The 25,673-nt window shown below is 41.1% G+C and overlaps 1 long non-coding RNA gene across 1 annotated transcript in view; it reads left to right on the top strand.

Moving 5' to 3' along the window:
- LOC120313467 overlaps window positions 1–24,359 on the top strand; it is a 94,345-nt gene extending 69,986 nt beyond the window's left edge. Inside the window, exon 3 of the long non-coding RNA XR_005558147.1 lies at window positions 23,911–24,359. This is a non-coding gene — a long non-coding RNA (uncharacterized LOC120313467). The remainder of the gene's footprint in view (window positions 1–23,910) is intronic.
- Window positions 24,360–25,673: the final 1,314 nt, after the last annotated feature.

Raw genomic sequence — 25,673 nt, 5'->3', positions numbered from 1 at the left:
CAATTGGAGGTCTTCTAGTCCAACCCCATGCTCAAACAGGAGACTCTATACAACCCTGGACAAGTGGCTGTCCAGGTCTCTTAAAAAAACTCCAGTGTTGGAGCACCAACAACTTCTGGAGACAAGCCATTCCACTGGTTAATTGTTCTCACTGTTAGGAAATTTCTCCTTATTTTCAGCTTGTTTCTTTCCTTGATTAGTTTCCATCCATTGCTTCTTGTCCGGCCTTCAGGCCCTTCAGAGAACAGGTTGAAGAACAGCCAAGTATCTGTCTCAGTCAAACTGTTTTTATTCTCAGAAGGGTTTCCCCCCCTCCCTCTTCATTTGGTTGGAATGCACCTTCACAGAACTTGAATTTCTCCCATGGGACATTTTTCTCAAGTGCTCGGAGAAGGCTGTCATATCTTTCCTTTCTCAAGGTTAAAAAAGTTAAAGACCACTCCTTTAATAGCTCCTCCTGGAACTTTGTTCCTGTCCTCTGACCAACTTCCTGCCTTTCTCTGAGCCAGTTTCCATTTCTCTGAATCTTCCTGGAAGCACATTTTAAAGCCCAATGGATCCTTTTAGTAATTTAGGCTGAGAATCTGTGGGACACAGAGTAACCATATCTATTTCTGGCCACAAAAAAAAAAAAAAAATCAAGAATGACACATGTAGATGCTAAGTGAAGAGAATATTTGCAGAGTTGAATTGTTGTGTCTACCAACTCAGTCAAACAATCAAGGAACCACCAAGAAGAAAACAACACTGACAGGGCAAACCACTTGTATATAAACAGATAAAAGACCAACTTTCCCCCTAGCACTGATTGTGTTCCCTAGTTGGATCAAAAAACAACCAAGCTCAGAGAGCACCAAGGATCTCATAATCATCATCATCTTCTTCTTCTTCTTCTTCTTCTTCTTCTTCTTCTTCTTCTTCTTCTTCTTCTTCTTCTTCTTCTTCTTCTTCTTCTTCTTCCTCTTCCTCTTCCTCCTCCTCCTCCTCCTCCTCCTCCTCCTCCTCCTCCTCACAAACCACATTCCCTTCCAGCTCTGATCATGTTACATAGATAATGAATCATCTGCAAGAAAACAACCAAGCTTAAAGAGCACCTATAGTTCTATTACTACTACTACTACTACCATTACTACTCTTGTATATAAACAGATAACAGACCTTCTTCTTCTTCTTCTTCTTCTTCTTCTTCTTCTTCTTCTTCTTCTTCTTCTTCTTCTTCTTCTTCTTCTTCTTCTTATTCTTCTTCTTCTTCTTCCTTCTTCTTCTTCTTCTTCTTCTTCTTCTTCTTCTTCTTCTTCTTCTTCTTCTTCTTCTTCTTCTTCTTCTTCTTCTTCTTCTTCTTCCTCCTCCTCCTCCTCCTCCTCCTCACAAACCACATTCCCTTCCAGCCCTGATCATGTTACATAGATAATGAATCATCTGCAAGAAAACAACCAAGCTTAAAGAGCACCCATAGTTCTATTACTACTACTACTACTACTACCATTACTACTCTTGTATATAAACAGATAACAGACCTTCTTCTTCTTCTTCTTCTTCTTCTTCTTCTTCTTCTTCTTCTTCTTCTTCTTCTTCTTCTTCTTCTTCTTCTTCTTCTTCTTCTTCTTCTTCTTCTTCTTCTTCTTCTCCTTCTCCCTCTCCCTCTCCCTCTCCCTCTCCTTCTCCTTCTCCTCCTTCTCCTTCTCCTCCTTCTCCCTCTCCCTCTCCCTCTCCCTCTCCCTCTCCTTCTCCTTCTCCTTCTCCTTCTCCTTCTCCTTCTCCTTCTTCTTCTTCTTCTTCCTCCTCCTCCTCCTCCTCCCAAACCCTCCTCCCTTCTAGCACTGATAATGTTACCTACTTGGGTGATGACATTTCTCCAAGAAAACCACCAAGCTCAGAGAGCACCACGGACCCCACATGTAGCTACTTCTGCAAAGTTCCTTTATTATTGCTTACCTACTAGCAAAATGTTGGCAGATTAAAGCAATACTCTGCAATAACTATAGATATATTCTGTGAGTTGCTGTGCAGGGTCCAACCTTTCTCTCTTCCTGCCCACCAGACAGTCCAAGCTCTGCTGTCTCTTGCCTTCTGGAAAGCAGATCCTCCCTCCTGGGACTCCTGACTACATTCTACCACAGTCTCCACCAGAGCCTTAATCAGGTCAAGCACATGCCTACATTGAGTGGTGGGATTCAAATATGTGAGCAACCAGTTCTCTGTGTGGACGCCGCTTCCGGAAGTCCATACTGGGCCTGTGCAACAAAAAAATTAGCTACCGGTTCTGCAAAAAAGTGATGCGAACTGGCTGAATCCCACCACTGCCTATATTTATGAAGGAGAATTTCTGTAGCTCTGGGTTGAAATGAGGGGTCTTTGGTGCTTTCTGAGCTTGCTTGTTTTCTTGCAGATGTTTCATTACCCTAACTAGTAACATCATCAGTGCTAGTAAGGAGTTGTGGGAAATCATCCCCCCAGAGAAGGAAATATTAAAAGGGCAGAAAAATATATTTCCTTAAAGGATCTTAAAGAGGCAGAAAAGCATTCCCAGTTTTTCTTAATAGCCCCAGGTCTCCCTCCCCCAAGCAGAAACCAGCTCTGTAGAAATGCAGATGCAAATAATCCAGGAAGGTTGAAGGCCCCCAGCTAGAAGCTTAGGAAGACAAAGACACCTAAAATCTACATACCCCACCCAAAGTCTAAGACAGGACATAATAGGATTAACCCACAGATACCAAAGGGCACGCTCAGACTTGGGTCAAAGTTCATGCCACAGGAAACAACTCCAAACAAAAGGCTCCAGAGGGTATAAAAACCCACTCCCTACATGTGCTCTCTCTCTTTTCTGCCAGAGCCTTCTTTCTGTCTGGCTCTCCTCTTCAATAAACTACAACCTTCTTTCTAAAGCAGTCGCCGTGTTGTTTATTCCCGGCTTGGACTGAACCATGATGAAGACTTTTCCTTCAACATAGTACTATTTGCTTACTTGATTGTTGGTCTGAAGTTGACCTTGGAGTTAATCTATGCTGATCTGAGTGCTGATTCCTGGTGGGGAGATGCTGGAATCTTTTCCTCCTTGGAGCTGGTTGATTGTCTCTTTTGCATAGCCTATAGATGTTGTTAATGTCTATGTGTCTGTTGATGGCTGATTTGTTAGACCAACAATCAAGTAAGCAATACCCCAGTCAAGAAACTGCCAAAGAGCCAATAGTAAGCAGCCCAGCTGAAGAATCCTTAAGACTGCCCCAACCCACCCAGACAGGCAAGACACCAGGATATAAATTGACAGCAAACCGCACTCCTTACTACCACTGATGATGTTACCTAGTTAGGGTAATGAAATGTCTGCAGGAAAACAAGCAAGCTCAGAGAGCACCAAGGACCCCTATATTTGCCAGACAGCATGTCCTAGGTTTAAGCTGATCGTCTGGATTATAGATGTGTATTTGTTTCCAGACTGGGCGAGTCTTCCAACATGCTTCCTTCCCTCCAAGTCATTATTTATGCTACAACATCAATAAGAACAGTAACCAAATAAATGTAAAGTTCTCAGTGCAGGTAAGATGGAGTGGGGGGCAGAAATCAGAGATGAATTTTCAAGAAGGAGGGAGACCCCCCCCCAAATCTCAGAAGTGAGAGGACCCGATCAGTTTTTAGTTAAGGCAGCTGGAGGTCAACTGGATACGTTCACACAACCTATTTAACCTGGTCACTGAAGGAATCTTATTCAGGGGAGGGTTTTTTTTGACAATCCAGAAACCCACAAAGGAGAATATTTGTAGCTGAGGTTGAAATGAGGGGTCCTTGGTGCTCTCTCCGCTTGGTTGTTTCCTTGCAGACATCTCATGAACCAAACTAGGTAACACCATCAGTGCAAGAAGGGAGGAGGGTTTGTCTAGAAAAGAGGAGGAGGAGGAGGAGGAGGAGGACAACGACGACGACTGTGGGGTCCTTGATGCTCTCTGAGTTTGGTTGTTTCCTTGCAGACATCTCATGAACCAAACCAGGTTACATCATCAGTACTAGTATGGTATGTGGCTAAAAAACCATACTTTATCTACCAAGGCTGGGTTCACACAGGGTCACTGGAGATTTTTAAGAAAAGACTAGACAATCACCTGTTCGAGATGGTGTAGGTTCTCCTGCTTGAGTAGGGGGCTGGACTAGAAGACCTCAGGGGACTCTTCCAGGTATTCTATTCTATTCTATTCTATTCTATTCTATTCTATTCTATTCTATTCTATTCTATTGCTTATTCTATATCCTATTGCTTCTCCTCTCCTCTCCTCTCCTTTCCTCTTCTCTTCTCTTCTCTTCTGAGGCACTAAGAGAAAATCCCCGTGCATTGCCAGCATTCTGAGAATGCACTCAGTAGGCTTTTACTGACAAATGGTGGAGTCACACCCAGTGTGCGCAGCAGCCCTTTCTCTCTTCATTTCCAGGTGAAGCAAAATTCAGCAGCCCCCTTTCCTGGTGAGGGCAGAGAGAAGGACCCCGTGCTTTAACCTTGGCAGTTGGTGCTGCTGCCGTTAAAGCTACAAATCTACGGGGACTGAAAATTTCAGAGCAATATATTTCCTCACCTTGGACAGGCTGTCAAAGGGAAGCTTCGGCTCCTTGGGTTTGGCTGCTAAGGGAGCTCTTCTTCCCTCTTGCTCCCCCTGACGACACCCCCCCCCCCGACTCTCATTTTGTCCCTTGAAGGATGGGGAAATTATTCTTTGCCTCTAATTCAACCAGAGGTCACTTTCTATGTCTCTTCATCTCCCCTGAGCTCATCGGAATGCAGTGAAGGTAACCAGGGGAGGCTTCCGAGGTTGAGAAAGAGCCAAGCTGCAGGCAACGGAAAGAAACTCACTCCTTGCCCCTTGTGAGTCCCCTTCCAGCTCTGATCTGAGGAAAACCCGTTGAGGAAACCCGCTGAGAGGCAAGCTTTCTGGATCAGGCCTTCACTGACTGATAGACCTTCGCCCATAATCCATGAAAAACCTGCAAGGCCGCTTCAGATCTTCCAGGGAAGAGCAGTCAGCTCCAGATGTTAGGCAGGCCATGTGGGGTCCTTGGTGCTCCCTGAAGTGGGTGGTTTTCTTGAAGATGTTTCATGACCCAACCAGGGAACATCATCAGTGCTAGAAGGGAGAGGGATGTTCAGGGAGGAGGAGGAGGAGGAGGAGAACTGTGGGGTCCTTGATGCTCCCTGAGGTGGGTGGTTTTCTAGCAGATGTTTCATTACCCAACTAGGGAATATCATCACTGCTGGGAGGGAGAGCAGTTTGTGAAGAGTAGTAATGGTGGTGGTAGTAATAGTAGTAGTAGTAGTAGTAGTAGTAGTAGTAGTAGTAGTAGTAGTAATAGAACTATGGGTGCTCTCTAAGCTTGGTTGTTTTCTTGCAGATGATTCATTATCTATGTAACATGTTCAGGGCTGGAAGGGAATGTGGTTTGTGAGGAGGAGGAGGAGGAGGAGGAGGAGGAGGAAAGGAGAAGGAGAAGGAGAAGGAGAAGAGGAAGAGGAAGAGGAGGAGGAGGAGGAGGAGGGAGGAGAGGAGGAGAAGGAGAAGGAGAAGGAGAAGGAGAAGGAGAAGGAGAAGGAGAAGAAGAAGGAAGAAGGAAGAAGAAGAAGAAGAAGAAGAAGAAGAAGAAGAAGAAGAAGAAGAAGAAGAAGAAGAAGAAGAAGAAGAAGAAGAAGAAGAAGAAGAAGAAGAAGAAGAAGAAGACAACGACGACAGTGGGGTTCTTGGTGCTCTCTGAACTTGATTGTTTTCTGGCAGACTTTTCATCATCCAACTAGGTAACATCATCAGTAGTAGAACGGAGGGGTTTGGTCTCTGTTTATAAGCAAATGGCTTGGCTGGTCACTGGCGGTGGGAATGTGGTTTTCTTCTTGATGTCTTTTTTTGGTTAGATTGCTGTTTACTGCTTGATTGTTCGAGTTGATAGTTCTTGATTGGGTATTTGGTATTAATCTCTGCATTCTGGTTGTTGATTGCTGGTCACAAAGTGTTGTGGTCTTTTAACTTTTTGACTGTCTCTTTCGAATGGTGTGTAGATATTGTTTATCTCTGTGTGCTTGATGATGGCTTTTCATTTACTTGAGCTATTTTGGAGGGCTTTCTCTTCTATCGTGACCGCCGTGTGGTTGCAATAGTATGTGGGTGGCTTCCGAGATGTTTTTGACGTATGGCAATGTTTTCCTTTTCACAGCTTGTGTTGGCTGAGCTGCAGTGGCTTGAATGGCCAACCAAAAGACCCTGCAGCCCCAGAAGAAAAAAATAAAAACAGAAATCACATACAATATATAGCGTAAGGACTTTTTCAGGCACTACTGCAGTGATGGCAAACCTTTTAGAGACCGAGTGCTCAAAAACTGGCTCCGCCCCTGCTTCACCCCCTGCCCCACCCCTGCTCTGCCCCACCCCATCCCCCACCCTACCTGCCCACAGGGCCACTCACCGCCTCCAGGGCCGACTGCAGATCACCCAGGCAGCCCAGCAGCGCTATGGCGGCCACACCCTCTGCCCGTACCCTGCAGCATCAACTGCATGATGGGGTGTGAGGGCAGAGTCTTGTCTATACTTCTTGCCATGTCCTTGGTTGCCCTGCTCTGTGTAGGCCACGCTCGGGGGCGACTCTCTTCCAGGGGGGCTGCTGGTGAGGAGGGGGTCGTGAGGGGAGGCAAGGCTGTGCAATGGCATGTGTGCCAACAGAGAGGGCTCTGAGTACCACCTCTGGCACGCATGCCATAGGTTCGCCACCACTGCACTACTGTATGTAGGACAGACAGGCAGAGAGTATCCAGCAAGCCAGTGCAGAAAAGTACTGACAATTCTTCCAGGCCTTGATCTGCACAGGCTAATCATGACTTGTGCCAAGCACACTTTTGCCTGGTCTGAGTCTCCCATCTATTAATTTCACCTCCTCCAGGAAAGCTGGGAATGTTTTGCTGGCTCAGGGTTTGTTTGTCAGGTCTGGGGAAGACAGTGAGATCTTCTGGGGGGGGGGGTGTTTCACCCTGCCACACACTCCAGTTGATTGGGAGGGATGTCTGTGTGGGAAGTCAGCCCCCCCCCCGAGAAGGAAATATTAAAAGGGCAGAAAAATATATTTCCTCCAAGGATCTTAAAAACGCAGGAAAGCATGCCCAGTTTTCTTAATAGCCCCAGATCTACCTCCCCCAAGCAGAAACCAGCTATATAGAGATGCAGATGTAAATCTAGGGAGCTAGGAGATTAAGAAGACAAAGACCTAAAATCTATATACCCCATCCAAACTCTAAGAGTCATCAGCCCCAGGGAAGCAGGATATGACCTTTGGACATAATAAGATTGACCCATCACCATCAGAATTCCAGAAAGGCACACTCAGACTCAGGTCAAAGTTCATGCCACAGGAACAACTCCAAACAAAAGGCTCCAGAGGGTATAAAAACCTGCTCCCTACATGTGTTGAGCCCTTTTTTTTCACTTCTCTTACTACCAGAACCATCTTCCTGTCTGGCTCTCCTCTCCAATAAACTACAACCTTCTTCCCAAAGCAGTTGCCATGTTTATTGGATGAACCACTATGAAGACTTTTCTTCCAACATCTGGAAGTTCAGTCATGGCAAACTGGACTTCTTTTCTTTTTGGCTTGACCCATTTCCCTGCTGATCCAAGTCGCTTCTTCAGTCTGAGCAAGTTAGTTAGGGGGACTCCATATGTGTCCTCCAGAGAAGTGTCATTTCTCACCTAATCTGGAGAGGCTCCTTCAGTGAGTAGGCCAAGAATCCTTAAGGGCCATTAAGGGCTCCTAAATCCTTATCTTAGTTGGATCGTTAAGTATGATCTCCCTGGTGAACCTATGAAGTGGTTCTGATCTTTCTGGGAACTGATGCAAGAGCTGCATAAAAAATGGGGTACAGGTTGTGTACCTCTGTTGAAGGAAGAACTTTCCACTTTAACATAAATAGATTCTTTCACTGAGGACTCCTTGGTGCTTTCTGAGGTCGGCTGTTTTCTTGCAAACTTTTCATTACTCAATTAGGTAACATCATCGCTGCTAGAAGAGCTTGAGGAGAGGTGGAGGAGGAGAAGAAGGAAAAAAGAGGAGCAGGAGCAGCAGCAGGAGGAGGAATGTGGGGTCTTCAAATGTTCTCCTTATTGGATTTCTTCATTTCTCTCTCAAACCATCTATCTTCCCTGTCCAAAATGGTCTTCAAAAGAGCATTCTTGTTTCTTAAGTGAAGGTATAATGTTGATTCTGATTAGGTGGTGTTACTTCTCCTATGCCAGGGGTAGACAACCTTGGCTCTTTTATGACTCGTGGACTTCAACTCCCAGAATTCCTGAGCCAGCATGGCTGGCTCAGGAATTCTGGGAGTTGAAGTTAATGAGTGATAAAAGAGCCAAGGTTGCCTACCCCTGTCCTATGCTCTCCTCTTCATAGACATATTGGGAGGAATGGTTCAGCTGAACCATTATGAGCCTGGAGATGAAAACATAAGAACAGTTGCAGGAAATGGATCTGGCTAGTCTAGAGAAAACAAGAATTAGGGATGACATAATTGCAGTCTTCCAATATTTGAGGGGCTGCCACAGAGAAGAGTGGGGTCAACCTATTCTGCAAAGCACCTGAAGGCAGGACAAGAAGCAACGGATGGAAACTAATCAAGGAGAGAAGCAACCTAGAACTAAGGAGAAATTTCCTGACAGTTAGAACAATTTATCAGTGGAACGGCTTGCCTCCAGAAGTTGTAGGTGCTCCAACACTGGAGGTTTTCAAGAAGAGATTGGACAACCATGTGTCCAGAAAAGTATAGAGTTTCCTGCTTAAGCAGGGAATTGGACTAGGAGGCCTCCAAGGTCCCTTCCAACTCTGTTATTCTGACTATCAGCAGAGGAATTTCCCAAGACAGATCGACATTCCAAACTGTGGTGCCAAACTGAGAACAGTCTTAGCAAAAAAGATAACAACAACAAAAATGAGCAAGGAGGCCCCCTTTGTGACTCTCCAGAAAGCAGCCAACTTCACTGGTCTGTTGTACCAAATGTAACGAAAGAGCGTTGTGACATTGCAGATTCACACATTTGTTGTGGGCTGCATTCCTTGGACCACAATCCGCTCCATCAGATGTTCAGCCAGAGGCAGCCAACAAAAGCTTCCGGAGATTCAATTTGAGATGCCACAAGACTCCCTTTGATAAGAACCAGTTGCATTCAGTTCTTTTTCACCCGACTGCAATGCTTTCAGTGACATGTGCAGGGGTGGGATGTGTGTGTGTGTGTGTGTGTGTGTGTGTGTGTGTGTGTGTGTGTGTGTAAACGGCTGGAGTGGGAGGGTTGTGTTATCTTCACAATGCTTCCAAAATTAAGATAGGGTTGGATGTCTTTTTCCCCTGCAGCAGTCTGTGTCTCTGCTTTCATAGGAAACAGTCATGAAGCCAAAAGCACACTGCTCCCACTCAAGGGGTCAGGATAAGGTTCATAAGTAACCGCTGATGTACTAAATTCCATGTAAAAAAAAGTCATAATCATTTAATATTGATAAAGTACTGAAATTTAAATGTTCAAAGCAAGGCAGGGGAAACATGGGGGAGGAACATGGCCACGGCTTCCAAAATAAATAGCAAACACCAGAGCAGAAAAGATAGACTTTCTTTGGTCCCAAGCTTGCAGGAGGAAAAAAAATCAGAGAGGTCTTAGCACTTAGGAAATTAGGACCTTTCGGTTAGATGCTACTTAAGTCCTGGCTGATCTTGTTTTCCTCCATTTTATCACTATTACTGTGGGGTACTTGGTGATCTCTGAGCTTGGCGGTTTTCTTGCAGATGTTTCATGACCCAACTAGGCAACATCATTGGTGCTAGAAGAGAGTAGGGTGTGTGGAGAGGAGGAGGAGGAGGAGGAAGAGGAAGAGGAGGGGAAGGGGAAGGGGAGAACTGTGCGGTCTGATCGAAGTAGGTAACATTATCAGTGCTAAAAGAGAGTGGAGTTTGCTCTCAATTTATATTCTAGTGGCTTGTCCTGTCAGTGCTGGTGCAAGGGTTGTTTACACCTTGGTGGTTCCTTGATTAGGCTGTTTGCTTGTTTGTCTGAGTTGGTAGTTCCTTGATTGGGGTGTTCTTTACTGTTTTATTGATGTTGTAGCATTAATCCTGGGGTTAATCTCTTCTTATCTGAATATTGATTGCTGGTGAGGTGGTGTTTTTGTGTCTTCTTCGGTTTCTTGATTGTCTCTTTTGAATGGTATGATGATGTTGTTTATCTCTATGTGCCTGTTGATTGCTGATTTGTCTGAATGCCTGGCTTCCAGGAATTTTCTGGCATTTTTGAATTTAGCTTGGTCTGAGATGCTGACTGGTTTCCAGTTGAAAGTATGGTGAAGTCTGTCCTTGTGCTGTGCAATTAAGGAGTTTTCATCCTGTCTTCTGAGTGTTAGTTGGTGTACATCAGTGGTTCTCAACCTATGGGTTGCGACCCCATTTGGGGTCGATCAACCATTTCACAGGGGTCGCCAAGCAAGGCTGTCCGCCATTTTTTTCCCCTTTTCCGGCGGGTGCCTTACCTCCCTTGGGCTGGGCCAGCTGGTGGCCCAGCCGGTGGTCAGCCTGCTCTGTCTCTGCCGCTTGCCAGCTACGCCTCAGCCGGCGCAGGGGGCGGCACCACGCATGCGCGGCGCTCCCAGGCAGGGAAAGTCCTTGACTTATGACCGGTTGGGTAGTCCTCGACTTACGACCGGTTTAGTCCTCAACTTACGACTGGTTGGGGGTCGCGGCATTAAAAAGGTTGAGAACCACTGGTGTACATGGATGTGCTCCGCTCATCTGCTGTCTATCTGTCCTACATAGTGACTGATACAGTCCTTAAACTATATGTTGTAAATGATTCCCGTTTTTTTTCTGGGGCTGCTGCATCTTTTGGTTTACTTAAGATACCAAAGTACATTACATTTTCAAACAGAATGCCATCAGATCAAAGACAGGATTCTGCCTAGGACTTTTGATCCTGGTCTGCAGGAGGAGCAGCAAGGTGAAATGAGGAACAACAAGTGGGAACTTTTTGTGATATTCATATTGACAAGTTGTAGACGGTGGTTTGATGGCACTACAAGAAGATAGGTCCAGAATGGTTGACTGCACTCTGAGAGTCAACATGGATGGCTCAACAAAAATAGAGAGCAATTGCCAGTAGAGTCCTTCAGGAATCTGTCTTGAAGGTGTTATTCAACATGTTTACCAGTAACATAGATAATGCCGTTGATGGGTTGCTTCTCATAGTTGTGAGTGACACAAAACTGGGAGATCTAGCAAACACCCAAGATGACACAATGAGAAGAGAGTCTAAACTGGGCAGGCTGAAAAACTGAATGGAAACGATCAAGAGAATTTTAATAATAATAGTAATAGTAATAATGATGATGAGGATAATAATAATAATAATAATAATAATAATAATAATAATAATAATAATAATAATAATAATAATAGAAGAGAAAGAACTGGAGAAGATAACAAAATACAAAGACCTACAAATAGAAATAGAAAGACTGTGGCAAAAGCAAAAGCAAGCCAGGGTAGTACCAATAGTCATAGGCTCCTTGGGCGCAATCCCAAAACAACTGGAGCACCACTTGAACACCATTGGCATTGACAAATTTGCTATTAGTCAATTGCAAAAGGCGGCCTTATTAGGAACTGCTTCCATCCTGCGACGATACCTGTAATACCATCAAACATCCACATCTGCCTATCCCAGGTCCTGGTAAGGACTCGATAGGTAGACAAAATGCCAAATCCAGTCTGAACATCTGGCTGACTGTGCGATGATCGATAATAATAATAATAATAATAATAATAATAATAATAATAATAATAATAATAATAATAATAATAATAATAATAATAATAGAGTAGGGACCTTGGAGGTCTTCTAGTCCCACCCCCTGCTCAGGCAGGAAACTCTATACCATTCCAGACAAATGGTTGTCCAATCTCTTCTTAAAAACTTCCAGTGTTGGAGCATTCACCACTTCTGGAGGCAGGTTGTTCCACTGGTTAATTGTTCTAAATTTTGAAAAGGAAAGAACATAACATATCATATTTAGGGAAGAAAAACGTAAGATATGCATAAAATATGTGGGATTCCTGGCTGAGAAAATACTATATTTGAGAAGAATTTGGTTGTGGTCATTGACAACAACAACAACAAAACAAAACAAAACAAAAAACAACCTGAACATCAGTCAATGTGTGAGCCAGCAGTTAGAAAAGGTAACGCAGCTCTGGGCAACATTAGAAGTTCCATATTAAAGATACATGTGGTCATTATTCTTCTTTGTTTGTGCTGGTGAGACCACACCTGGAATATTCTGGATGATATTGGCCACCAGGTTTCTAGAAGGATGTTGGTAGGCTTGGGAAGGTTCAGAGGAGAGAGAGAAATGTGAAGACATACCCTGTGACTGGGTTTCTCAGCCTTAGCAACTTCAAGATGGGTGAACTTGAACTCACAGAATTGAGTTCTGAGGAATTCTGGGAGTTGAGATCCACTTTACAATGCCTTGGTAAGGCCACACTTGGAATACTCCATCTAGTTTTGGTCACCATGATGTAAAAAAGATGTTGAGATTCTAGAGAATGCAGAAAAGAGAAACAAAGATGATCAGAGAACTGGAGATTAAAAAACACATAAGGAACGGTTGCTAGAATTGGGTATGCCTAGTCTAATGAAGAGAAGAATGAGAGGGGATATGATAGCCATGTTCTAATATCTCAGGGGCTGCCCCAAAGAAGAGGGAGTCAAGCTATTCCCCAAAGTACCTGAAGGCAGGACAAGAAGCGGCTTCCGGTGGTTAAGGCGGTGGAGATGGCGGCTACTTTGTAGCCGTCCTCCTGAGATGGTGTTAGATCCTCGGAGCACAGCGTTCATCAGCTGGCCCGCGGCTCGCAATCCTCTTCCCGGGCGAAGGGAAGGGGTAGAGATCGCATGAATAGAGGTAGAACCTCTTAACCTTCCCTGGATTTTTATTTTAGGGGGGTAAAAAGAGTGCTCCCTCGGAGTTCATTGCCTTCTCCGCCTCTCAGCTGTCTTTGTTTCTTCGGAAACAAAGCGAAACGCCGCTACCATCTCCGTATTTAAAGTAACCGTGAGTAATTTTAAACCGGACAGAACTGTTTAAAGGACTTTATTTATAGTTTAGCTTTATTTTATTTTTTTTTAGCTTACTTAGTTTATTTAGTATGTGCTGATTTTTTTTTTATTTTTTGAGCTTTCTTTTTTTTTTCTCGCGGGCGGAAAAGTGAGAGTGAAAGTAAAATGGCGTTTTGAAAGTTTTTCTTTTGAAAGACGGACTGGCTGAATTATTGTTTAATACTGTTTTCTTTTTTAAGTTTTTTTTTTATCTTCTGGGAGTTTTCTAAATTGATTCTATTTTATTCTATTTTATTTTATTTTTAATCTTTTGGATTTTTTTTTTACTGGTATTTTTATGAAGAAAGGAAGATAAATTAAAATGGCTTCAAAACGACAACCAGCCACTACAGCTCTTAAGGTAATCTCTTCTCCTGTTACTTCTACTGGGCAACAACAACTTAAAATAATACCCTCAGTGCAGCAACCTAAAACTACTCCACCTTCACCTCCCCCATCTGGTACATCATCACAAGACATTAAAGAAATAATGGTAAATGCTGTGTCACAGTTTAGGGAGGAAATGAAGCAATTGTTGGAACAGAATAAATCTGAAAGTAAGGAAGAAATGAAGCAAGAGATGAAGGAACTTTTAGAACAGAATAATACTATTTTGAGGGATGATATACTTTTAGCTTTATCTGGAGTGGCCTCAGTGGTTGTGAAACTGGACTCTAGAGTGGAGGAAATTGAAGAAACAGTAGAACTTTTGGATTATAAATTCCAAGATATGGAGAAAAAAGTGGAAGCTTCACAAGATGATATTCTTATGTTCCAGTATAGACAGATGGAATATGCTTTGAGAATAAGAGGCCTGAAAGAAGACAAAACCCAAGACTTGATGGAAATGGTGATTAATGACTTGGCTGTTATTTTGAACATAGATAAAGATGAGTTACGTGGAGAAGTGGAAAGAATTTATAGAGTTAATTCTTGGATTGCAAAACAGAAGAATCTGCCTAGAGATGTGGTGATATATTTTGCTAAGAAGTCTTTGCGAAACCAGATTTTGCAAATTTTCTACAACAAAAGATTTCAGATTGCTGCCCAAGATATTATTATATTAAAGGAAATTCCACCTAAAATTTTAAGAAGCAGAAAAGATTTTGCTTTTTTAGCAAATGAACTTAAAGCAAGACTGATGCCATTTAGATGGGAGATTCCGATGGGTATTGTCCTGAGACATGCGGGGACACGTTACAGACTTAATACAGTTGCTAAAGCTAAGGATTTTTACAAAACGGTCCTGGGTGCAGGCTCACCTCTGCCCATGATGCACAAAGTCTTGAGTGATAAAGAGATGGACCAGAAACCTGAAGGTACAGGTGTGATGACTGCTGGACAGGTGGTATGGATGTCCCAAGCAGAGGTTAAAGAACAGAGAATGACCCGTGCAGCACATAAACGCAAAGAAAAAGAACAACAGAAAAAAAGAAAAAGAAATCAAAGAATCTACTCAGCAAATTGTCTCAATGCCGGTGGGAGGAGCAAGACCCAAAAGCTCTGCAACATACTCTTCAGTAGCAGAATTTGAGGGGATCTTCTCCAGGCTCAAGGCCAAGGGAGATGGCAAAGCTCCTGACCTGGAATGTTAATGGAGTAAATATTCCTCAAAAGAGAAAAAAAATCTACCATTATTTAAAGCAACACAACAATGATATTATCTGTTTGCAAGAAACTCATATTACATCTAAAGACCAAAAATACTTAAACAATCCTCGTTTGGGATCTCATTTTGTATCTCCCGCCCCTGGAAAAAAAGGGGGTGTGGTAATCTATGTTAAGAAGAATTTATCTGCTATCCTGTTAGAATCAGATCCTCATGGAAGATATGTTATGCTTGAACTTGGTTTATATGGCAAGAAAATTCTTATCGTGGGGCTGTATGCACCAAACCAGCAACAGGAGCAATTCTACAGGTTGCTACATCAGAAAATAACCTTGTTGGACTATAGATCTGTGATTTTGATGGGAGACTGGAATGGTGTCTTAGATATACAAAAGGATAAAAAAGGCTCTTCTACTTTTTTTAAACAGGCTAAACTACCTAAAGCCTTCTTTGACATGAAAGAAGATTGGGAATTGAGAGACTATTGGCGTGAACGTAACCAGGAAGAAAGGGACTTTACCTTCTTTTCAGATAGACACCAATCTTTCTCAAGAATTGATTTTTTTTTATTACAACAGATTTATACAACAGGGTGAAGAATGTAAAAAATTTTCCTAGGACATTGTCTGATCATAGTCCAGTTTGGATGGAACTGTTTGCTGAGAAAGAAGACAGGAGATCCTGGAGGGTGAATGAGAATTTATTTAAACAAGAAAAAAATGTCCATAAATTAAAGGAATGTTTAAAGGAATATTTTGCTTTAAATATGAATAAGGGAACATCAATGTCAATGGTGTGGGATGCAAGTAAAGCTTTTATGCGTGGTATTTTGATAAAAATGAATAACTTGCATAGACAGAAACAGATTCAGAAACGTAAAGATTTAGAAGAGGAGATTAAATTAAAAGAGAAACTTCTAATTTCAAACCCTTTAGATGAAAAGGTGAAAGGAGCTATAAAACTGTTAAAAACACAATTTAACATGTTGATGGCTGATCAAGCTGCAACCAATTTACTATTTATTAAACAAAATACATTTTGTAATGCTAATAAACCAGGGAGATGGTTGGCTTATCAGTTAAGAAAGAAACAGAAACAGAGGAATATAGATAAAATAAATTATAATGGTAAATTGGTTTATCAGAAAGAATTGATTAAGAAATCTTTTTTAGAATACTACCAAAAATTATACAAGAGTAATAATATTCAAACTACAGATATAAACAATTATTTAGGTAAAGTTAATTTTCCTAAATTAACAGAAGATCAGGAAAAAGAGATTAATGGTTTAATTACTAAGGAAGAAATTGTTACAGCTATTAAACAATTGAAATTGGGCAAAGCGCCGGGTACGGATGGGTTGACATCTATTTATTATAAAACTCTAGTAGAAGAGATGACTCAACCGTTGTGTGAATTGTTTAATAACTTATTACAGGGGTTAGAAATCCCTCCATCTTGGCGTAATGCATTTATATCACTGATTCCAAAAGACAATCAAGATCTTACATTGCCTAAAAATTATAGGCCTATATCTCTTTTAAATGTGGATTATAAAATTTTTGCAAAAATTTTAGCTAATAGGTTTATGGGGATTTTGCAGCAGATTATTCATAAGGATCAATCGGGTTTTATAACTGGAAGGTATATGAAAAATAATGTTAGACAAATTATTAACTTATTAGAGTATTTAGAAAAGAATAACCAAGTCTCTGCAGGCTTTATATTTTTGGATGCTGAAAAAGCCTTTGACCAAGTGAACTGGCAGTTTATGTTATGTTTAATTAAGGAGATGAATTTTGGACAAAATATATTACAAGTACTATCTAATATATATCAAAAACAGACTGCTCAACTTATTGTAAATGGGGTTTTGTCAGAGGCTTTTGTAATAGAAAAAGGTACAAGACAGGGATGCCCGTTATCCCCGTTATTGTTTGTTTTAACATTGGAAATATTGTTGATTAAAATTCGGGAGTCTCAAGAAATAAAAGGAATAGAAATTAATAAAAAAGAATATAAATTAATAGCCTTTGCAGATGACTTGGTTGTTACTTTGTCTCAACCTATTTGTTCGGTGGTAAAATTATTACAATTGATCCAACAATATGGACGTGTTTCTGGTTTTAAAATTAATAATAATAAGACCAAAATATTAGCTAAAAATATGAATAATGGTGATAAACAGGTTTTAGTTAAGTTAACAGACTTTGAAATTGTTGATAAGGTAAAATATTTGGGGTTTACATTATCTGCTTCCAATGCAAAACTGTATAAAAATAATTATGAAAAGTTGTGGACGGAGATACAGAAGGATTTAAAAAATTGGAACAATTTACAGTTATCCCTTATGGGTAGAATTGCAGTTATTAAAATGAATGTCCTGCCAAAGTTTATTTTTTTGTTTCAAATGTTACCTATTTTAAAGAGTGATCGTAATTTAGATGAATGGCAAAAAGGTATTAATAAATTTGTTTGGGCAGGGAAAAAACCAAGGGTGAAACTGAAAATAATGCAAGATTTTCGTGAGAGAGGCGGACTCAAGGTACCAAATATGAAATTGTATTATGATGCTGTAGTATTAACATTGATCAGCGATTGGGTGAATTTAACAAATATAGAAATACTTCATTTGGAAGGTTGGGATTTACTTTTTGGATTGCATGCCTATTTAATATTTAATAAAAAAGTGGATTGGGTTTTTAAGTCTCATATTATAAGAATCTCTTTGCTTAGAGTGTGGAGGAAGTATTATAAATTTGATTTTAAAATACCATTATGGGCTATACCTCGGCATGCCATAGAAGGTATAAAGAAAGGGGTTAATATGGATATGGTTTCTTATGCACAGTTACTTAGATGGGATGGCCAAGACTGGCAGTTAAAATCTTTGGAAGAACTAACACATGAAAATCTAACTTATTCATGGTTCCAATATAGACAAATAGTGGACAGATGGAAGATGGATTGTAAAATGGGCTGGCTTAGAGAAGATGAAACTCTCCTAAAACAAGTAAGAGATCAAAGGCCAACCCATATTAAGAGAGTTTATGGGGTTTTAGTGGAATTGGATTCAGAATCTGAATTAGTTAAAAATTGTATGATTAAATGGGCACAGAATATTGGTGAATCGATTTCAATGGATACTTGGGAACTTATTTGGACAAGAAATGTTAAATTCACACAAGCGCAAAATTTAAGAGAGAATTTTTATAAGATGTTTTATAGATGGCACCTTGATCCAAAGAAAATGTCCATTATGTACTCTAATTTACAGCCGAACTGCTGGAGATGTGGACACTTGGATGCTACTTATTATCATATCTGGTGGACGTGTAAGCATATAAAAGCTTTTTGGATTAAGATATGGTGGAATATTCAGAGAATTTTTAAAAGGAGGGTAAAATTTACTCCGCAATTATTTTTATTAGGTATTGTTACTGATTGTGATGCTAGGGAGGTTATATTGATGCTAAATTTGATTACAGCCGCTAGGCTGTTAATAGGACAATATTGGAAGAAGGAATCCTTGCCTATTTTACAAGAGTTGTTTTATAAAGTTTCGTATTTGGCAGAAATGGCAAAGATTTCGGCTTTTTTAAAGGAGCAATCTCAAGAGAAATTTTTTGCGGTATGGGAAAAATGGATAAATTTTATACAACATAATTTAGATATGGAAAAATATTATTTAGCCTTTTTATAACTTGTAATGATTGTTTTTCTTTCTTTCTTTCTTTCTTCTCCTGTATTATTATTTATACACTTTTCTATATATGTTTTATTTTTCGCCTACCTCTTTCTTTTTTCTTTCTCTCTCTCTTTTCTTTTTCCCTTTTTTCTTCTTCCTTTTTTTTACGTATATTATTATTATATATATTATTATTATGATTTTTATTATTATTATTAATTATCTTATAAATTGTATACGTTATTTTTTAAAATTTGTTAAATAATCCTATACTCAGTTCTGGGAAGTCGGGGGGGGGAGGGTGGGGTGGTTTGGGAGGGGGGGGTGGATGTTTATTTGTAAAATTTTTGAAAAAAATTCAATAAAAAAAAAAAAAAAGAAGCAACAGATGGAAACTAATCAAGGAGAGAAGCAACCGAGAATTAAGAAACTTCCTTACAGTTAGAACAATTAACCAGTGGAACAACCTGCCTCCAGAAGCGGTGAATGCTCCAACACTGGAAGTTTTTAAGAAGAGACTGGACAACCATTGTCTGAAATGGTATTCCTGCCTGAGCAGGGGGTTGGACTAGATGACCTCCAAGGTCCCTTTCAACTTTATTATTATTATTATTATTATTATTATTATTATTATTATTATTATTATTATTATTATTATATATGGATCATCGCACAGTCAGCCAGATGTTCAGACTGGATTTGGCATTTTTGTCTACCTATCGAGTCCTTACCAAGGACTGGAATAGGCAGATGTGGATGTTTGATGATATTACAGATATTGTCGCAGGATGGAAGCAGTTCCTAATAAGGCCGCCTTTTGCAATTGACTAATAGCGAATTTGTCAATGCCAATTGTGTTCAAGTGGTGCTCCAGTTGTTTTGGGATTGCACCCAAGGAGCCTATGACTATTGGTACTACCTTGCTTGCTTTTGCCACAGTCTTTCTATTTCTATTTGTAGGTCTTTGTATTTTGTTATCTTCTCCAGTTCTTTCTCGTCTATTCTGCTGTCTCCAGGCACTGCCACATTCACTATCCAGACTTTTTTGTCTTTCTTATCGACAATTGTTAAGTCTGGGGTGTTATGTTGCAGGTGCTTGTCTGTTTGAATTCTGAAGTCCCAGAGCAGTTTAATTTTATCATTTTCTATGGACTTTCTCTATTTTATGATCCCACCAGTTTTTGCTTACAGGCAAATGATATTTTTTGCAGATCTTCCAATGCACCATTGTTGCTACTTTGTCATGCTGCTGCTTGTAGTCAGTCTGTGCAATCTTCTTGCAGCAGCTTACCAGGTGGTCCACTGTTTCTTCAGCTTCTTTGCATAGGCGGCACTTACTGTCTGTTGCTGCCTTCTCAATTTTGACTTTATATGCATTTGTCCTTAAGGCTTGGTCTTGTGCAGCCAGAATTAGTCCCTCGGTCTCTTTCTTCAATTTTCCTGCTCTTGGCCATTGCCAGGTTTTATTATTATCTGCTTTCCCAGCTATTTTTTTCATGTATTGGCCATGTAGTGCTTTGTCTTCCCATGCCTCTATTCTGTTCTTCATTTGGTCTTTTTTGTAGGCCAGTTTGGTCTCTCCAGTAGTCAGTAAGCCTTCCTGATATACTAATTTCAGTGCATCTTCATCATTGTTCTTCAGATATTCTTCCAAAGCCATTTTTTCTTCTTCAACCATCTGATGTACTTGCAGCATTCCACATCCACCTATTTGCCTTGGTAGATAAAGTCTGTCAATGTCACTGCCTGGATGAAAGGCATGATTCATTGTCATTATTTTTCTGGTCTTCCTATCCATTGCTTTTAGCTCTGCTTGAGTCCAGTCCATTATTTCAGCTGTGTATCTAATGACTGGAATTGCCCAGGTTTTGATTGCTTTCATGGTATTTCCTCCATTGAGTTTGGACTTTAAGATCTTCTTCACACTCTTGAAGTATTTACCTCTAATCTTTTTCTTGACTTCAGTGTGCATGATGTTGTCAGTGTGAAGGATACCTAAGTATTTGTAGTAATCTTCCTCATCCAGACTCTTACTGTTATTTTCATGGGGCATCTTGATTCCTTCAGTTTTCACTATTTTTCCTTGTTTGATAGTAAGTGTGGCACATTTGTCCAAGCCAAACTCCATTGCAATATCTTGGCTATATATATGGACAGTGTTGAGCAGCGATTCTATTTCAGATGATGTTTTTCCATACAGCTTCAGATCATCCATCATCATCATCATCATCATCATCATTATTATTATTATTATTATTATTATTATTATATCTTGAAGTTACTGAACTTGAGTAACAATGTCCTATGACCTGAAGAACTGGAGATGTTTTTCTCTGAGAAAAGAAGATTGGAAGGAGTCATTATGCCCACCTTCGGGTACCTAAAGAAAAGCTGCAGACAAGATCTTCATGAATGGTCTTCCATGGCTATAGAAAGTAACTAACGCCAGAAACAACCAGGATGAATTTACTCTAGATTTCATTCAAGGAGGAGGTTCCTGACATTGGAAGAGTCCACCTATGGAGATTATGTGTTCTCCATCTTTGGAAGTTTTCAAGAAAAGGCAGGACAGCCAGTTTGTGATGATGATTTAACTGGTTGCAGAAAGTTGGAGGATTTGCCAGCTCCACCACAGTTCCATGATTCAATGAGAACAGTGAATAACTCAGAACAGAGGGATTCCACCCCCCCCCCAATAGTTATTTATTACACTAAATAGCAAAACCAGTCGATTCACTTGGCCACAATGGGATTGTAGCAAAAATGAACTCCTGGAAAAAAAAGAATAAGCTGCATTTGTTGATTAAGTGCCTTGTTTAAAAAAAACAACAACAACCCCAGTCTTCTTCCAAAAAACATTTCTGGGACAACTTAAGCAGATAGACCATTTTTCAGAGAGCAATTCTGCTTGCAAATTTACCTGACACTTAAGGAAAAAGAGATGGGGAGGAAAGAGAAAATAAATATGTGTGCATTTTATTATTAAAGCTCAGCGGTTGCTCTGATTCAACGCTCGAGAACAATAGGAATGTCTCTGAAAAGATCTGTTCCTGTTAGGATATCATAGCCTACTCCAAATTTCTACTGCATGTCTCCTTGTCCTTTTTTTTAAAAAAAAATTATTTTGCTAAAGATGTTTCTGGTTGTTTTTCTTCCAACGTTTGTTTTCCAGCTGCCAAAATCTATATTCTGAGTCAGTTGAAAAATGACTAATAGCTCATCGCAAATAAATAGATGGAGAAAATGTGGACCTGGATGCTTAGATAGAAAATGACTCCACCATTGTATGGGATGATTTTGTTTCTCTGTATTTATTTTCACACCACAGCTCTCCAGCCGTGTTTAGCCTCTCTCTTACGGGGGATGAATTTTAAAAGATCTGTCAGGGTTAATGCGATGATCTCGCTTTTTTTCCTCCTGCCTCAACCCACAGATTTCATGTCAGTTCGTGCATGGGTGCTTCTCTCTTCTTATCCAGTCAATGCTTCCATCATTGTTATTTTTTTGTCCTTATGCCTTTCCTTTTAGCTGCATAATATCCTAGTATTTATCCCTTAATTGCAACTTTTAATCTTGACTTTAGGACAAGGGAAATCCACTGGACGGAGATCAGATTGAGCACAATGTGGGTTCCTTTTGACTGCCAAACTGCCCATTCAGTGCTTAGCCTGCTGAAGTTGGAATGGAATGGAACGGAATGGAACAAACAGAACAGAACAGAATAGAAAATAGAATGGAGTGAAGTGGAATGGAACGGAATGGAACAGAATGGAACAAAGTTGAACAGAACAGAACAGGTGGAGTGGAATGGAATGGAATGGAACAAAACAGAATAGAAAATAGAGTGGAGTGGAGTGGAGAGGCATGGAATGGAATGCAATGGAACGGAACAGAACAGAACAGAACAGAACAGAATAGAAAATAGAATGGAATGGAATGGAGAGAAATGGAATGGAATGGAACAGAACAGAATAGATGGGTTGGAATGGCATGGAACGGAACGAAACAGAACAGAACAACCTTTCTTGTTAGTTTTCTGTATACCCAATAACAATAGCAAGAACACTTAGATATTGCTTCACAGTGCTTTACAGCCCTCTCTAAGTGGTTTACAGAGTCAGCATGGTGCCCCCAACAATCTGGGTCCTCATTTTACTGACCTTGGAAGGATGGAAGGCTGAGTCAACCTTGAGCTAGTGGATCAAACTGCTGGCTGTGGGCAGAGTTTCCCTGCAATACTGCATTCTAATTATCTTTGTTGCTCTTCCCTACACTCTTTCCAGAGTCTCAACATCTTTTTTCTATCATGGTGACCAAAATTGGATGCAGTATTCCAGGGGTGGCCTTATCGAGGCATTATAAAGTAGTAGTAATACTTTGCGTGATCTTGATTTTATATCTCTGTTAATGCAGCTAGGACAGTGTTGGCTTTTTGGGCAGCTGTAGCACATGGCTGGCTCATATTTAAGTGATTGTCCACTAGGACTCCAAGATCCATCTCGCAGTTGCTACTATTGAGCCAGGTACCACCTATTCTCCACCTGTACATTTGTTGTTATTGTTTTCTTGCCTAAATGTAGAACCTTACTTTTCTCACCATTGAATTTCACTTTGTTAGATAGAGTCCAGTGTTCAAGCTGTAGCTGTGAGACCAGGCTGATGCTGCCATGCCTAAAGGTGAAGGAGGCACCTAAGCAGGATGGATGATAACCAGGTATCAGAATAGAATAGAATAGAAAATGGAATAGAATAGAATAGAATAGAATAGAATAGAATAGAATAGAATAGAATAGAATAGAATAGAATAGAATAGAATAGAATAGAATGGAATGGAATGGAATGGAAGAATAGAATAGAACAGAACAGAATAGAATAGAATAGAATAGAATAGAATGGAATGGAACGGAACGGAATGGAACGGAACAGAACAGAATAACAGAGTTGAAGGGAGTTTGTAGGTCATCTAGTCCAACCTCCTGCTCAACCAGGAGACCCTGCACCATTTCTGACAGATGGCAGTCCACTCTCTTCTCAAAAGCGTCCACTGATGAAGCACCCACAACATTTGAAGGCAACTTCTGTTCCATTGGTTGATTGTTATCACTGTTAGAAAATTTCTCCTTATTTCTAGGTCGAATCTCTCCTTGATCAGTTTCCATCTGTTATTCCTCATCTGGCTTCCTTGACTTCCAGTTCTGTCACTCTGAGATGGGCAACCATAGAAATTGAGCAAACAAGCAAATAAAGGACACAGGGATGGAGGATACCTTGGTCTTGAATCAGCCAGTCAGACAAGGCTTGGCTAAGCCTGATCAGGAAGATTCTTCACGTTCTCCTCTTCTCCTGTGCTGCAGCGGCCTCACAACTCTTATAGTTTTAGCACAGCTGGGGGCTGCTGAGGGATCTCTGAAAGGTTTTGCATGCAGGAAAAGCAGCCAAACCTGTTTTCGTTTCTCTACTTTTCCCAGAAACTAATCCCCTGCTGAGATATCGCTGGGCCTTCAAAAGTTGAGAAGAGAAAGGAAGAAAGTCATGAAAGGAGGAGGAAGAATATTCAAACTGCCTCCCCCCCACACACACTTCAAGGAGCAGAATTGCAGAGGAGGGGAAATGAGTACACCAAAGGCGTTTGTTTTTTTCCCCATTTATGGAGATGGGACTGTAAATCAGAAGCGACTGGCATCCGTCGCTCTCCCTCACGCTGCAAAAGTGATCTGGACTCCTCCTGAAAAGTGCCTTTAGCTGCCTCCTGTCCCCAGCAAAGGGACTCTTCTGCAAGCTGATCTCATGGAACCTAGAATAATGGGTTTAGAAGGGACCTTGGAGGTCTTCTAGTCCAACCCCCTGCTCAAGCAGGAGACCCTCTATCAGAGGTCCCCAACCTTTTGGGCACCAGGGACCAGTTCTATGGAGAAAGGTTTTTCCGCGGACCGGGGTGTTGAAGGAAAAGTCTTCATCATGATTCATCCAAGCCGGGGATAAACAACATGGTGACTGCTTTAGAAAGAAGGTTGCAGTTTATTGAAGAGGCAGACAGACAGATGGTTCTGGCAGGAAAGAGGAGAGAAAAAAGGGCTGAGCACATGTGGGGAGTGGGTTTTTATACCCTCTCGAGCTTTTTATTTGAAGAGTTTCCTGTTCCTGTTTCAGGCTTTGTATTTCCTGTGTCACGTATTCTGACCTGAGTCTGGGTGTGCCTTTCTGGTATTCTTGATGGTGGTGGGTTAATCCTATTATGTCCCAAGGGTTATATCCTGCTTCCCTGGTGCTGGGGCTAATGATTCTTAAGAGTTTGGATGGGGTATGCAGATTTTAGGTCTCTTTGTCTCCCTAAGCTTCTAGCTCCAACCTTCCTGATGGTTTACATCTGCATTTGTACAGAGCTGGCTTCTGCTTGGGACAGAGAGACTTGGGGGCAGGATTGGTTTCGGCTTTTAAAATCCTTTTGAGGAAATATATTTTTCTGCCCTTTTAATATTTCCTTCTCTGGGGGGGTTGACTTCCCACAGGAAAGTGTGGGGTTTTGTGTCCCACGAATGGGACTTTGCTTGTTTATGTAGACAGGTTGCTGGCATGCTGCGGCCCACTACCGGTCCACGGAGCATGGGTTGGGGACCCCTGCCCTATATCATTTCAGACAAATGGTTGTCCAGTCTCCTCTTAAAAGCCTCAAGTGATGGAGCACCCACAGCCTCTGGAGGTGTAAGGTCCCTGGCCCTTAACTTAAATTTGAGATACCAAGTCTAATCAGGCAATTCAAACGGAGGCTTCTTGAGGACACAATGCTCTAATTGACCAAATAAGATGGCTGGGTGGCAGACAATCTGGAACGCTGGCAGAGTTATGTCCACAAGTGCCACACCTTAGAAAGTTAGTAGCATATACACTTTGTTGGTCAATGAAAACCAGACAACAGAGCCATTACATCGTAAGGAAGACATCCATTATTCCTGTACTCTCCCTTATTCCCTCCTTCAGTACATCCCATCCATGTACATGTTTCCACACTTGCATGAAATTTGTCCCCGATGCAAACGCTGGTTACAAAAGCGAGATAGCAATAGTTAGGCTAAACAATTTCTTTTTGTTCCAGTTACAGAACCCTTCAGAGGCAAACTGTTCCACTGATTAACAGACTGATGGAGTCGGAAGGGACCTTGGAGGTCTTCTAGTCCAATCCCCTGCTCAAGCAGGGGAATCTGTACCAGATTCTCTTCTTGAAAACATCCAG

Source organism: Crotalus tigris, unplaced genomic scaffold (assembly GCF_016545835.1).
Source record: "Crotalus tigris isolate CLP2741 ecotype Arizona unplaced genomic scaffold, ASM1654583v1 scf7180000018684.1183181, whole genome shotgun sequence".
Classification (NCBI taxonomy): domain Eukaryota; kingdom Metazoa; phylum Chordata; class Lepidosauria; order Squamata; family Viperidae; genus Crotalus; species Crotalus tigris.
The sequence above is the reverse complement of the archived record's forward strand: the minus strand, read 5'-3'. Positions and strand labels throughout refer to the sequence as shown.